The sequence below is a fragment of the Notolepis coatsorum genome (assembly GCF_963971535.1).
Source record: "Notolepis coatsorum genome assembly, chromosome: 12".
NCBI lineage: Eukaryota > Metazoa > Chordata > Actinopteri > Aulopiformes > Paralepididae > Notolepis > Notolepis coatsorum.
The window spans coordinates 121850587-121866270 of record NC_140176.1 but is presented as its reverse complement, the minus strand read 5'-3'; the positions used below and the strand labels follow the sequence as shown (position 1 = coordinate 121866270).

General features: G+C 40.3%; 1 long non-coding RNA gene across 1 annotated transcript; it reads right to left on the bottom strand.

The window, feature by feature from the left end:
- Nucleotides 1-5033: 5033 nt before the first annotated feature.
- LOC311238258 lies at nt 5034-13567 on the bottom strand. The gene is made up of 3 exons (XR_014620338.1): nt 13484-13567; nt 13098-13155; nt 5034-5304 (listed from the first exon to the last, which is right to left on the bottom strand). It is a non-coding gene; the product is annotated as an uncharacterized lncRNA (long non-coding RNA).
- Nucleotides 13568-15684: the final 2117 nt, after the last annotated feature.

Below are 15684 nucleotides of genomic sequence, written 5' to 3'. Positions count from 1 at the left end.
CATTCACAAGGACAATTTTGCGAATGAACTAGCTGGGTACCCAACTAGCTCATTCGCAAAGATGACCTAGCTAGCTGGGTACCCAGCTAGTTCAATCACAAAGACACATTCGCGAATGAGCTAGCTCACTACCTAGGTTGCAGATATGTCTTTGCGAATGAGCTAGCTGGGTACCCAGCTAGCTAGGTTGTCCTTGCGAATCAACTAGCTGGGTAGCTAGCTAGCTCATTCGCAAGGACCATTTTGGGAATGAGCTAGTTGGTTAACCAGCTAGCTGATGGTGTTTGGGGGCGGAGGGTGTTTGGGGGTGGACCGGAGGGCTGTTTTGGGGCGGAGCAGAGGGTGTTTGGGGGTGGAGGGTGGTTCTGTCAGCTCATTGGTTGACAGAAATGACCAGGTTTGTAAACAAAAATGATATTTATTAACATAAAGGAAGCACAATATGGTAACTCAAAATGACCAGGTTTGTAAACAAAAATGATATTTATTAACATAAAGGAAGCACAATATGGTAACTCAAGGGTGAGCCAAGGCTTAATGTGTCACAGCAGCACAAACATTCCCCACATTTAACATTCACAAACACTGCATAACGTTAAATGAATGTTATGATGTTATGTTATTATGATGTTATGATGTTATGATGAATTGAAAATGGGGGACCCTGATGTAAACAAGACAAAAGTCTTTCTCTGGTCTGCATCCCCTTAACAATTGTATGTATTGAGCTGTACTGTACTGTACCCATTCTGCAATCTGTTAATAAACTTTTCAATCAATCAATCAATCAATCAATCAATCAATCAATCAATCAATCAAGTCATTGAAATGCAAATACCAGCATCTGCGTCATGTACCACGCCCCTAGACGTCCGCCCCCAGACGTTGCTACTCATCTCAGCTAGTTCATTCGCAGGTTGCGAATGAACTAGCTGGGTACCCAACTAGTTCATTCGCAGGTTGCGAATGAACTAGCTGGGTACCCAACTAGCTCATTCGCAAAGATGACCTAGCTAGCTGGGTACCCAGCTAGCTAATGTGTCTTTGCGAATGAACTAGCTGGGTACCTAGCTAGTTCATTCGCAAGGATCATTTTGCGAATGAACTAGCTGGGTACCCAACTAGTTCATTCGCAAAGATGACCTAGCTAGCTGGGTACCCAGCTAGTTCATTCGCAAGGATCATTTTGCGAATGAGCTAGTTGGGTACCCAACTAGTTCATTCGCAAAGATGACCTAGCTAGCTGGGTACCCAGCTAGTTCATTCGCAAGGATCATTTTGCGAATGAGCTAGTTGGGTACCCAACTAGCTCATTCGCAAAGATGACCTAGCTAGCTGGGTACCTAGCTAGCTCATTCGCAAAGACACATTTGCGAATGAGCTAGCTCACTACCTAGGTTGCAAATGTGTCAGCTAGCTGGGTACCCAGCTAGCTAGGTAGCACGTGTCTTAGCTAGTTAACTAGCCGGCTTTGTCCCATAGGCTTTACACCAAATTTTGCCTCAGCTAGTAGCTAGCTCATTCGCAAAATGGTCCTTGCGAATGAGCTAGCTGGGTACCCAGCTAGCTGACACATTAGCTAGCTGGGTACCCAGCTAGCTCATTCGCAAGGACCATTTTGCGAATGAACTAGCTGGGTACCCAACTAGTTCATTCGCAAAGATGACCTAGCTAGCTGGGTACCCAGCTAGTTCATTCGCAAGGATCATTTTGCGAATGAACTAGCTGGGTACCCAACTAGTTCATTCGCAAAGATGACCTAGCTAGCTGGGTACCCAGCTAGTTCATTCGCAAGGATCATTTTGCGAATGAACTAGCTGGGTACCCAACTAGTTCATTCGCAAAGATGACCTAGCTAGCTGGGTACCCAGCTAGTTCATTCGCAAGGATCATTTTGCGAATGAACTAGCTGGGTACCCAACTAGTTCATTCGCAAAGATGACCTAGCTAGCTGGGTACCCAGCTAGTTCATTCGCAAGGATCATTTTGCGAATGAGCTAGTTGGGTACCCAGCTAGTTCATTCGCAACCTGCGAATGAACTAGTTGGGTACCCAGCTAGTTCATTCGCAACCTGCGAATGAACTAGCTGGGATGAGTAGCAACGTCTGGGGGCGGACGTCTAGGGGCGTGGTACATGACGCAGATGCTGGTATTTGCATTTCAATGACAGAGCGCATTTGATTGGGTCATTCTGAAGTCTGGGGGCGGGGCGGACAGCGGCCGTGGTTCAAGTTTGCAGTTCCGTTCAAATATAGTTGCGTCTCAAGATTCAACGTTACAGTAGTATAGTAGAGAAATGGCTGAAGTTGTTAGAATGTATGGCAATCTGTCTGACAAGGATATGCGAGATTTGTTGATAGAAAACGGAGAATTGAAAATGATTTGAGAGAATATACTTTATTAATCACCAAATGGGGAAATTGATTGCCACCAGACGTATGTAACATACAACACAAACAAAAAAAATATTATAATAGAATACGGCAAAGTGCTTCCAGACAACACATATGGATTAAAGAAATTAAATAACACACTATATATATTCTCAATGGCTTTCTTGCAGGGATGTACAGAAGATTCATTTGAGATGGCAGCGATCTGCCGATACTGTAGAATATTAATACAATAATAACTAACTACTACACAATTAGTATGTACGTTTATTATCTTTGTATTGCATGTTCTTTGCATGTTTTGTGTTCACATCAACCTGCAAAGGGACTAGATGGAAACCGTTTATACAGTAACCATCCACTTAACGTTTTATATTCACTAGGGATGCTCGATATTGGCTTTTTTACCGATACTCCGATATTGTCCAACTCTTAATTTCGATACAGATATCAACCGATACCGATATATGCAGGGTTTCCCCCCAAAAAAACTGAATAATTTCAGGTAATTAATAATTTCACTGGATGCATTCAAAAGGCTTTCTAAATGTAAGCATTATCTGTGCAAAATATGATAATTAAAAAAGTAAAAATTAACATTACATATGTCTTGTTGTTGAATTAAACCAACATGCATACTTTTGACAATAAATCAAATAAGAATTGGTTCTTACTTGCTTGCCTGGGTAAATAAAGGTTAAATAAATGTAAAAAAAAAAAATAAAAATTTACCGATACTTTCCGATATCACATTTTACTGCCGATATCGGCCGATAATATCGGACATCCCTAATATTCACCATAGTGACTTACCGTTTTTAATAATACAGTAACCAGGTTACCATCCAGTGACTTACTACTTTATACAGTAACCACCCAAGTGTGTTAAAGTTTGTAGATGGAAATGAGTTTATAGCTACAATCTGGCATGTTTACATATAAATGTTTATTAAATAAATAAATTTAGTTGAATTTACAGATTAGTGTGATTGAGGTCTGCTCCACAAGCAGAACTGGACTGGAATCAAGAGTATTAATTTATATTTACAGCATATATAACCATAATAATTCTATATACCTACTTATACACCTGCATATAACCCATATAACTATGTATGATAGCAGTGTACAGTGGGGGAAATAATTATTGAACACATCAACATTTTGTTCAGTAAATGTATTTCCAATGAGCGTATTCAAGCGAAATTTGCACCAGACTTTTGTATTTGAATAAAAAATTTACACATGGTCCAAAGATGTTTATTAAAACATAACAAACAAACATTATGCCACATCAATGTGGAACGCCCTACCCACAGCTGTAAAGGAATGTGAATCACTACCCACTTTCAAAACCACTCTCAAGGAGAACCTACTGGAGGCGGCAATTCGAAACTGGCCTCTGTAAATGTCCTAATAGTCCAGTCATTATATGAAAAAACCTAGGACAAATTGCAACAGTAGCAAACTCAACTGATTTTGTATCCTCATTATGTCCTTAGTGAGGGAAAAAAACTCCCAAGGAATCCCACATGGGAAAGTTTTGAAAACGACCTATATATGTTCATATCGATTATAACAGTGGTGAAAATTTTACTTTTAGATATCACTATAAAAACTCACAAGCTGATTACACACACAAAGACAAGAAAAAAAGTCAATCACAACTTCATTGAATTATTCTGTTTACTCATGCAAATCACACATTATCTTATTTGATATGCACCAATTAGCATACACGCTAGAACTAATCAAAACATTTGATAAAGAAATTTTTTTCTTCTTGGAATATTAGTAGATAGGCTCTGTGGAGCTCAGTCCACGAGGATGGGGCTCAAGGGTTTATGTCCGTGGGGATAGGTCCATGGAGATGGGGTTTTTTATAATAGGCGGAAACTACATATTTGTACAGCATGCAAAACACTACATGATTCTTGCACAAAACTACATGGGCTTAACATAAATTTGGTATGTCTGTATAGGGGAGGCTTGTAGGTACCCATGTAACCCATTTCATTAACATATATTGAGGTAGAAGGCCAAGGGACCATTTGAAAAATGGTGATGGCCATATTTCCCTCCCCAAAAAAAATCATCTTAACTTTGAATAATTAGGTATGTAGCCCCCTTTCCAATGAGGTAACATGACATGGTTGGTCTCATTGGAAACCCGAGGTTGTCTAGAATCAAATGGTATCTTTACTTTTGAGCTACCTCAAAATTTGAACGCGTCACAATCTCTGAAAGACAGTGTCGTCAGTGATCCTGCCAGCAATCAAGTACATTGAAAAAAAAACACATTTCCCATGATGGGATTCCTTGGGACTTTTTTTCTCTCACTAAAGACATATTGAGGGAGTTTGCTAATGTTGCAATTTGTCCTAGGTTTAGCCTAATTCTGGCCTATAATGACTGGACTATAGGGGTAACAAAACATTGAAAAAAAACACAATGTTTGGGACTTTTTTTCTCTCACTAAAGACATATTGAGGATACAAAATCAGTTGAGTTTGCTAATGTTGCAATTTGTCCTAGGTTTAGCCTAATTCTGGCCTATAATGACTGGACTATAACCCAACCCCCTCCAATGAACAGTTACCCCCCCCCCCCCGCCCCACCTACTCAACCCCCACCTCCTCCAATGTACAGTTTCTTCCCCCTCAAATGTATATACTCTCCAATGTATATAATGTCATGTGGGGGGCATGTATCGCAGTTCTATGGCCCTCTTCTCCAATTCTGCTTCAACCATTTTTAGTTCCACCATCTTTTCTCTGGCGCTTCCTGAGGGTGTTGGATTTTGTGATGAGCTGGGCCAGGACCAGGACCCAGCCTTCCCGTAGGCGAGGAAGCCGTTATCTCTTGCTTCAACAGACAGAAAGTCCCCAAACTGTTGAGTAATCACATCACCTGAGACAAACAGAAATACATAATTTAGGTGCATCAGTCAGATACTTTTCATATCAAGAAGCACATTTTCATATCAAGAAACACATTTTATGATAATAAAATGTGCTGAAAACCCCCAGCCCTGCACAATGGTGCGGCCCCTGTTGGGGTCCCTGCTGCGATTGAAGATTTATATGACTCATTTAATTTATTAGGACAATGTTGTCTACTAACTTGGCCAGTGAGTCATCTAGTCTTTATATATGTCTATGGAGGAGACAGTGTTAACATTGTGCTCAGTACTCAGTGAATATGCTCATCGCCCCACAGTGCAGCTCAGGCTGTGTGCTGATTTCCCCGGAACATGTCTATGGGCTGGTGGGACAGCAGGCAGAACCAGGACTCGGTCAGAACCAACAGGTCCTCCGTCTGCTGCTCTGGCTGAAACACAGTACGGCACAGTTTACTACAGGCACTTAAGCATTCTTACTCTCACAACAATAATAAATATATTAAATATTAAATTGAATACGAGTTTTCAGACAAATAAGCAGGATTTCACATTTGATTATAGGACCATGTCTTACCCAAGGTACACAACAAACAAACTAGGCTCATATTGTTTAACGCTTCATCTCCCCTTTAAGGTCAAAACATGTAAAAAAAATAATAATAATTTTTTATATCGGCCCAATCTTGATATCGGACCGATACCGATGTGTAAAGAAACGGCCATATCGGCCGATATTATATCAGCGGCCGATATATCTTGCATCACTACATGTGCCCAAAACACTGAGCTCAGGCCTTCTCGTGTCGCTGCGCCCCAAGCCACCACGACACGCACACACACCTGTAGAGACATCAGTTGTGAGATGGACAGGTTCGAAACTCAATTCTAAGAAATAAATCAACAGTTCTGGCTTTCCAGATTAATTTATAGATGAGGGAAAGTCAGTAAGTAAGAAAAATGAGGTGGCAGAAAGATTCAACAGATTCTTTGTTAATGTAAACTGGCAGAGGAGATAACCCCGCCACAAGGGGGAGGTGTTTCTAATTATTTTATATAACGAAACACAAGTACCATCTTCTTGAGAAAAACGGATAAAAATGAAATTATGGATACTGTGAACAAACTCAACTGGAAACCTAATATCAAATATGTCAGGACTAAATTGGCACGGAGTGTTGGTGTTTTATGCAAGATAAGGCACATTCTAAACCAAAAAACACTGTATACACTGTACTGTACACTCTTCCTATGGTATATGACTATATGAGCTACTGTGCGGAGGTGTGGGGTAATACCTACAAAAGCACTCTACAGCCAATATGCACCATGCAAAAAAAGCAATAAGAATAATCAACAATGTAGAATATTATGAACACACTAATAACTTATTTATAAAGCTACAAGCATTGAAATGTATGGATCTAGTGGATTTAAAAACTGCCCTCATTGTATACAAAGCCAGATACAAACTAATCCCAGGCAACATTCAAAAATGGTTCAGAGACAGGGAAGGAGAATATAACTTAAGAGGGAGAGGGAATCTTAAACAACAAATGGTACACACTACGCTGAAAAGCATGTGCATATCGGTGTGTGGAGTGAAGTTGTGGAATAATTTACCTGAATACATCAAACTGAGTAAACATGTAGCACAATTTAAAAAGCAGCTAAAAAAAACACACATTAGAGAAATACAGAAATGAGTAATGAGGATAAACAAAGTTATGTTATATTGTGTTATGTAGTGCTGTACTATATTCACTGCTGTCAAGTGAATCAATTTTATTTGATTTTTCTCTTTTAAATACCGGTATAAGTAAAAGTATATTCTATATTGTAATATACTAAATTAGGGCTGGGCGATATAACGATAAATATTGCGATATATTTTAATAATCGATATCGAATATCGAAAAAAAAAAAACGAAAAATCTTTTTTTTCCTTTTTTACCTGCAACAGGGCAGTTTTAAAACCAGAGACAGTGGACAGACTGTCTTTCTTGCCTGCAACTTAAAGTAATGGCTTTGCTTGTCCAAATGACAATACTGACCAAATTCAGATTTATTTCTCTCTTGTCCATTTATTTTGTTTGCTTTCTAATTTAAAATACATTTTGAAACCATCTGTACACAGTAGGCTATGTGTGCTAGCAGAACTAGACTCCAGTCACGAGTCACAGTGCGGTGGTTTGTCCACCAAAAAAGCGCCAAAAGATCGAAAATAAACTAGCAGAGCCAGAACTGTTCAACTCCTCTGGAGCCACAGCCAGCAGAGAAGCCGGTTTACTTTAGCTTTTAAACCAGCTGCAGCCTGAGAACTGGAGTGTGAGGGGATGTAACACTGAAGATGGCGGCAATGACAAAGAATTTCTGCAAAATAAACAAACATCTGTTGTAAAAAAAAAAAAAAGTTTTTTTTTTTTATACTTATAACAATTCGATAATTATCGATATCGAGAAATAAAATAAAATTATCATATCGTTATCGCGATATGATTTTTTTCCATATCGCCCAGCCCTATACTAAATTATGTTATATCTAGTCAAATTAATGGAAGAACAAACATAAATGTAAGGGGGTAGGGATCAATAAGCTTAGCTTCCCTCTACTCCTTTTTTGGACATGTCTGCTAACCAAACACATTGCTCTTGACCTTTTGTTTATAATTCCATGTAATAAAAACGGAGCTCAACGCATGCATTTTGTAGATCATTGGCTAAATGATTATCCAGTTTGACTATCGTCTACTACGAGCCACCGTACCTGTAGTACTACTGCTTACAAACTGCCTCGCTACTGTGAACCTGCTCTTGTCGTCACGTCACAACTAGATGTTAAATAAACTAGTCTAGATGGAAATAGGGGTCCACGCGCACCCCCCGGAACTTTTTATGCCACCTGATTTTTCTTAATCCTTAAAGTGTCTACTTTCAGAATCTGCCAGGTGCCAAGCTGAAATAATGTCCGAAAGGCTCCATTTTTAACCCTTTATTGCACCTAACACAAAACCGAAACATTAAAATGTGATGTAGCAAGAGGCATAACCTTTGAAGTAAACAACATGGAGACAAATTAATACATTTGTCCATACAATTCTGACCGTAGGAATTCAATGGGATGGTTATTTTTGACATGACAACATTTTGACTGTATTTCTGGACAAAAAATACAATACAATACGCATAGAGTGAATATTTGGTGACAATAATTTTTTTTTTCAATCCTCCAAGTGTTTATTTTGAGATTATATTGGGTACCAAGCTGAAATAATGTCTCAAAGGCTAGTTTGAACCCTTTATAGCACCTAACCCAAATTTTTTAAAATGAAAATATAATGTAGAAGAGGCATAACTTTTGAGGTAGACGACTTACAGAGCGAAAATACATTTTCCCACACAATTTTGATCCTAGGAATTCAAGGGGATGGTTATTGTTGACATTTGACAACATTTTGACTGTATTTCTGGACAAAAACAGCAAGAAATGACCAAACGTGTGTATGACCAACTACCTTTTCATTTTTTAAAGCACATAGTGAATATTCTAGAGTTGAACCTTATATACAGCTCAAGCATTACTGTAGATGAAGCAGTTAAATGTGCGTACAAACTTGGAACATCTGATTAACTACAAGAAGCAGCACTCACCCTCAATTCTCACATTATAAAGGCATTCAAAGAGTCAAAGGAGCTACCATGGCCCCCAACTGCACACAAGCTGGATGCTGTGAAAATGGATGAACTGCTCCCAGAGCATCTTGTACCATTTGAGCTCAGTGGTGACTGGGACACTTGATGAAGAAAAGTGTGAGAAGACGCAGAGGCTGGTCTATTCGATTACACAAGATGTGTGTCGAGTAGGGCTGCACGATTAATCGATTTTTTATCGAAATCGCAATTTGTAATGATGCAATTATCAAATCGCCTGCAATTAAAAAAAAATTAAATAAATAAGATTTTAACCAGGAAGTCCCATTGAGAGACAAGATCTCCTTTGCAAGGGAGACCTGGCCAAGATGACAGCAATAACATTTGCAATACATCACACAGCAATAAAAATTTGCGATACATCACACAAGAACATAATAAATGTGCATGTATACAATATATACAATACATCACATGTAAACACAAAAACAAAGCAGAATAGTCTACATGATAGTAAAAGTGTATAATACAGGGTAATACAGTAATTTTGCAGTTGGGACCCGACTACAGAAAGCAGCAACATTCTTCTTGTAGGAAGTTATGTAATACAGATTTAAATTCACCAAGAGAGACCGGGGTGTAAGTGGATAATGGTCCTGTAGCCCATTCCATGCCCAAGGTGCGAAGCTTGAGAAAGCTGTTCCTAGCTAACCCTGCTCAAGACAGAGAAAACATCTGAGCCGAGTAAGGAAAGGGTGGGGGGGGGGGGGTGGGGGCATCTCTCTCTACTGGTTCAATTAATGTAGAAAAACGTTGCACTATAAAAACGAACTGGATAGTTGATAATAAACATTTAACTTCATTAGCTGAAGTATTCTAAAATAATTTAAGCAATTCTCCTTTTCTGTGTGTGTGTGCACGTGTCTCATATCTCATTTGATAGTATTTACTGAGGATTGCCAGATAATGTTGATATTTAAACACAAAAAAAATTATAATACAAAATATACATGATCATGCAACATAAAAAAAATTGTTGTAGGAACAGTTTGGGAGAGGGAGGTAAGGGGTTTTAGATTGTGTGTTGTGAAGTTTACTTCAGAGAGGGAGAGTAAAGTACAGGGAAAAAAAGGTACCGTTGGGTACCGTACCGGTATCGATTCCCAGGTAAAAAGAAAAATGTTCAGACTCTGTGTCCCGAACAGACCCACCGCGTAGGCCAGATGCAAGCCGCATTTTACAATAAACCTCTGTGGGGCTGCTTAAAAAAAATTATAATCGCAATCGCAATATCTGTCCGAAAAATCGCAATTAGATTATTTCCCAAAATCGTGCAGCCCTAGTGTCGAGCAGCAACTAACAGCAAGTGAAGTGAAACTCCAAAAGCACATCCTCCTGTGTGCCACACTTCGGCACCTCTATCGAAGCAAACAGGTGAGTGATCAACTAACTTATTGCTTATGAGGTCCTACATTGTCATTGCTCAACTATGCTTCATACAGGTATTTGATATTGATACAAAAAAACATTTGTTTATCTTATTCTTTACAGCTCACAACCATCCTTTCACGACTAGGACACTCTGAGACATACGACTTCAGTATGGAACTTGAGACAGCCATGGCCAATGCTTTTGATGAGATGTCCACCAACATGACCCCTGAAATCACCACTGGCGAGGGAAACACTGTTTTTCACAGCGAGTGGGACAACCTGAACAGAATCACCACCAACGTTCATGGTTCAAATGTGGTAAACAGCGCCGGGGGAATCATGATTCAAGAAGTGAAGGAGAGCCATGTGAGCACCAAGAAAAGGACCCTTCCTCTCTATGACAGGTCATCCAAGATGAGAAGCCTTAAGATCACGCCTCCCGAGACGCTGCCAGAGCTGGCATTCAAAAGAGTTGGCCCCAAATTCCCCAAGAATGCCAACTTTACCCCTGCTGCTGAGGAATTACTGGGCCCCGACTACTGTAGCACACTGCTGGGATTCTACGACTTTACTGGGGAGGACTGTATCAGCGCTTTTAAAGGCAAATGCAAGGTGAATCCCCTGAAGAAGCTGGAAAAGACTCGTAAACTCCACAAAGCTTTCAGGCAGCTTGGTGCAGACTGGATGGTCACTGATGAGCTTCAAGAGGAGATGGAGAGCTTCACATGCATTATGTATGGCCAAGCACGGATGACATCAGTTGACACAGTACGGGTGAAAATGATGAGAAAGATGGTCGGCGCTGACAAAGTCCTGGACTCCAAGTCAAAAGTAGACCTGGAACGCCTGCCAAGGTCCGTCTCATTCCACATGTCCAGCGAGCCTTCTATAAGAGAGCAGACAAGGCAATAATCAAGAGCCCAAAACCACATGATCCAGGCATGGGCTGGGAGAAGACAGGAGAAGAGGAGGTGTTGGAACCGGTCTGGGCAATTGGACCCATCCTCCCTCCTTCTCTTGTTGAGGTACTGGCTCAGAGAGCAGAGTCAGAAGAGCATGCAGCCCTTGACAAGGTGACCGATTACGCCAACAATAACTTTGTCTGTGGGTAAAGTGGATGGAGAGTACGAGCATGAGGATGAAGAGCTGGAGATGGAAGAAATTGAATTAGAAGATCTCTTCAGTGACGATGAGGATGAGTAGTTTAGGTCAGCAAGTTGGTAGTGACATGAAAAGGTAAATGTATTGGTTGTCTATAGGCCTGCCACGATAACACATTTTGCTGGGCGATTAATTGCCCCCGAAAATATCGCGATAAGCGATATTATTGCGACCGGTTAGAGAATTTTTTTTAGAAATTTATTTCCCAAAACTTTTATTTTGAAGCCCACCGCTCCGTCTTTTCCGGTGTTTAAACTTTTATTTTGAAGCCCACCGACCGGACCGGAAGTATTGTTGCGATTATCCTAGCCGACAACTTGACTCGTCCGGTTGTGTTTTTTAGTTTTAACGTTAGCTACTAACGTTAGATGCAGCTACTACAGGCAATCAACGATGAGGAGGAAGCGTCAAAGCAGTATTATAATAGAATAACTGTGGTGCGTAGGCACTGCAGCACGACTCGAAAACGACCCGTTATAATAAATTAATTCATGTTTAACTTGTCCCCGTCTCCAGTCCTTTGACTAGCCCCACCCGTTCATTGTAAACAATGATGCATGTAATTGTATTAACGTTATTCTGTGTTATTCTAACGTTACACTACAAATAACGCTACTTGGTTAAAAGGAGCAACACTATTGAGAAATGTAGTTAAGCTATGTGGTGTTGCCCCACGGAGCTCCTGTGCTGTGCTCTGTAGTAAAGCCAGCGGCAGCGGCCCGCCTCCCAACACGGACAGTGACTGACAAGGGGCACTGGTTCCGCCTCATTAAAACAAACGCGCAAATAGCAATTAATCGCGTCCGTCAAAATCATTGCATTCATTTAAATTATCGCGGCAATTAATCGATTTATTGCTTATCGCGGCAGGCCTAGTTGTCTACTTCAAAAGTTATGACTCTTCTACATTATATTTTCATTTTTAGATTTTTGGGTTAGGTGCTATAAAGGGTTAAAACTAGCCTTTGGGACATTATTTGAGCTTGGTACCCAATATAATTTCCAAATAAACAGTTGGAGGATTGAAAAAAAAACTGATTGTCAACAAATATTCACTATGCGTTTGAAAAATAAAAATGTAGTTGGTTAGACACGCATTTCTTGCATTTGTTTGCTGTTTTTGTCCAGAAATACAGTCAAAATGTTGTAAAATGTCAAAAAAATAACCATTCCATTGAATTCCTAGGGTCAGAATTGTATGGGAAAATGCATTCATTTGTCTCTGTATGTTGTTTACTTCAAAGATTATGCCTCTTGAGTCTTGCTACATCAAATTTTAATGTTTCGGTTTTGTGTTGCAATAAGGTGCAATAAAGGGTTAAAAATTGAGCCTTTCGGACATTATTTCAGCTTGGCACCTGGCAGACTCTGAAAGTAGACACTTTAAGGATTAAGAAAAATCAGGTGGCATAAACATTTCCGGGGGGTGCGCGTGGACCCCTATTTCCATCTAGACTAAACCCACGGTTTGATAAACCCAAGTGTGTTCATTGACCCACACGCAACTGAGGTACATATTAACAGTTTACACATTTGATGGTAGAAATCAGTTTGTTACCCTCATACCAAGATGGCGGCGGTCTCGTGACGTCAGAGTGTCTTCGATTTCAAATAAACTTGAGTAAAAGATAAAAGCATAGCAGATAGACAGTGAGATTTGAGATAGATAGATAGGAGGACACAATGTATTAATGTAACAGCTAATACAATTTAAACTTTGCAAACTCCCATACATGTAACGTTATTATGATAGATAAGCTGTAGCTGTAGCAGAAAACACGAGACTGAGTCGAGTCACCTAAATCGAAATGTTGAAACAGTGCCAAGCCAACACGAACTCAAAAACACTTTAACCTATTGGTAAACAAACGTATTGTTGAAAATATACACTATGACTGCTGTTGTGACATGTTTAAGATCGTATTGACTAGTTTACACACTCACCTTCAAAGTTTCAAACCGCGGCGCTAACGTTAACTTGTTGATCTTAGCTCTGTAAATCGGGATCTTCTTCTCTGCTCCTATTTCCTAAATGTTGTAACAGCGCCACCACAAACTCGCAACAGCGCCACTTGTGGCCAAAAATATGACGATAGACAGACAATTGTTAAGCTGCATACAGTTGAGCGGTGATAGAATGTGATTGGACAAATGGGATTTAGGGGAGGGGGAGGTGACGCAATTCATTAGTCTTTGGGGGAGGGGTGCTTTTAGAAGTGTCTGTCTTTTAGAATTCACAGTTCAAGTGACTACAAACTTTGATTGATTGATTGAACATTTTATTAACAGATTGCAGAATGGGTACAGTACAGTACAGCTCAATACACAATTGTTAAGGGGATGCAGACCAGAGAAAGACGTTTGTCTTGTTTCCATCAGGGTCCCCCATTTTCAATTCATATAGACATTTATGACATACACAACATACATGACATTTATGGCATAGGGACATATAGGTATTTAGTACTGATACATTTGTGACATAAACGGTATTCAAATATACAGTACTGTTACCCCTAGATCCTGACAGAGTATATATGATGGGGAGGGGACTGTACATTAGGAGGGGGTGGGTGGGTGGGAGGGCTTGTGGCTTTGATTGATTGATTGATTGAAAACTTTATTAACAGATTGTAGAATGGGTACAATACAGTACAGCTCAATACACACAATTGTTAAGGGGATGCAGACCAGAGAAAGACTTTCGTCTTGTTTACATCAGGGTCCCCCATTTTCAATCCATTTTCACTGTAACTGAGAAGCCGTCGGTCTTGCTGAGTTTGTTATTTGAACCGAAGAGAATGGACTCTGTTTTGCCCATGTGTAATGATAGTTTGTTGTCGGCAAGCCATATGCAGATTTTGCCTAGTTCTGAGCTGAGGGTTTTTTCAACCTGTAACTTGTTCTTGTCAGAGACCAGCAGGGCTGAGTCGTCCGCAAAAAGGAACAAGTTGCAGTCACAAGCTGACGACATGTCATTTGCATAAATTAGGAACAGTAGCAGACCTAGTATGCTTCCTTGTGGAACACCACAGCTTACTGTGAGGGGGGGGGGGGGTAGGGTACCGTTTACCTCCACCATCTGCTCTCTCCCCTCCAGGTAGGATTGCATCCAGCTCACTGATAGACTATCAAAACCAATTGCTTTTAGCTTGTCAATCAGAATGGTGTGATTGACAGTGTCGAAGGCCTTTTGTAGGTCCAGCATGACCATGCCGCAGTATTTGCCCGCGTCCACCTCTTGCTTGATGTGGTCGTTCAAATAGAGAAGGCATGTGTCAGTGGAGTGGGATGTTCTGAAGCCAGATTGGAATTCGTAGATTAGATTTTTATCCGCGAGGTACTTTTCGACCTGTTCGTATACTATTTTTTCCATGACTTTCGAGATGGATGTAAGGATAGAAACAGGGCGGTAGTTGCCTGGGTCTAATTTGCTGCCCTTTTTGTGCAGGGGTGTTACTCTCGCAATTTTGAAGTCCTTGGGGACGTGTCCCTGTTTTATGGAGAGGTTTATTATGTGTGTGATGACTGGGGTGATGGCGGCTGCTGAGTCTCTGAGGAATTTGGAGGGGATGTTGTCATGGCCAGTGGCCTTGTTCGGTTGGAGGGCGCTCAGTTTTTTGAGTACCTCATCTGTATAGTTACCATTTCCAGTTTGAAATCGTCTTTGTGGACGCCTAGGTTCTTGTAGTATGCTACTATGTGTTCTACCCCATACTGCCCTGAGTGGGAGGGTAGTTTGTTTATCAGTGTTGTGGCTATGTTTGTGAAGAAAGTGTTTAAGTAATTGGCTACATCCAGTTTGTCTGTGATGAGCGTGTTGTCCGTCTTCATGTTTATGTTTGAGAACCTGATTTTAAGTTTTTTACTGCAGCCTAGTTGATTATTGAGTAATTTAAAAAGTTCATGTGGTTTATTTTTGTTTTCCTCAGTTTTGTCATTGATGATTTTTTTTTGCAGTTTTTATCATGGAGTTTACGTCATTTCTTAGTCTGTTTCTTTCTAGTTTGAGTTCAGTCACATGGGCTTGGAGTTCACTGCTTGTGCTTTTGGTAAGCTTTGACTGACTTTTACGGTCAGTATTTCAGTGTGCATCCACGGCTCAGCGCAATTTTTTACCCTGGTGGTTCTTAGGGGGGCCATGT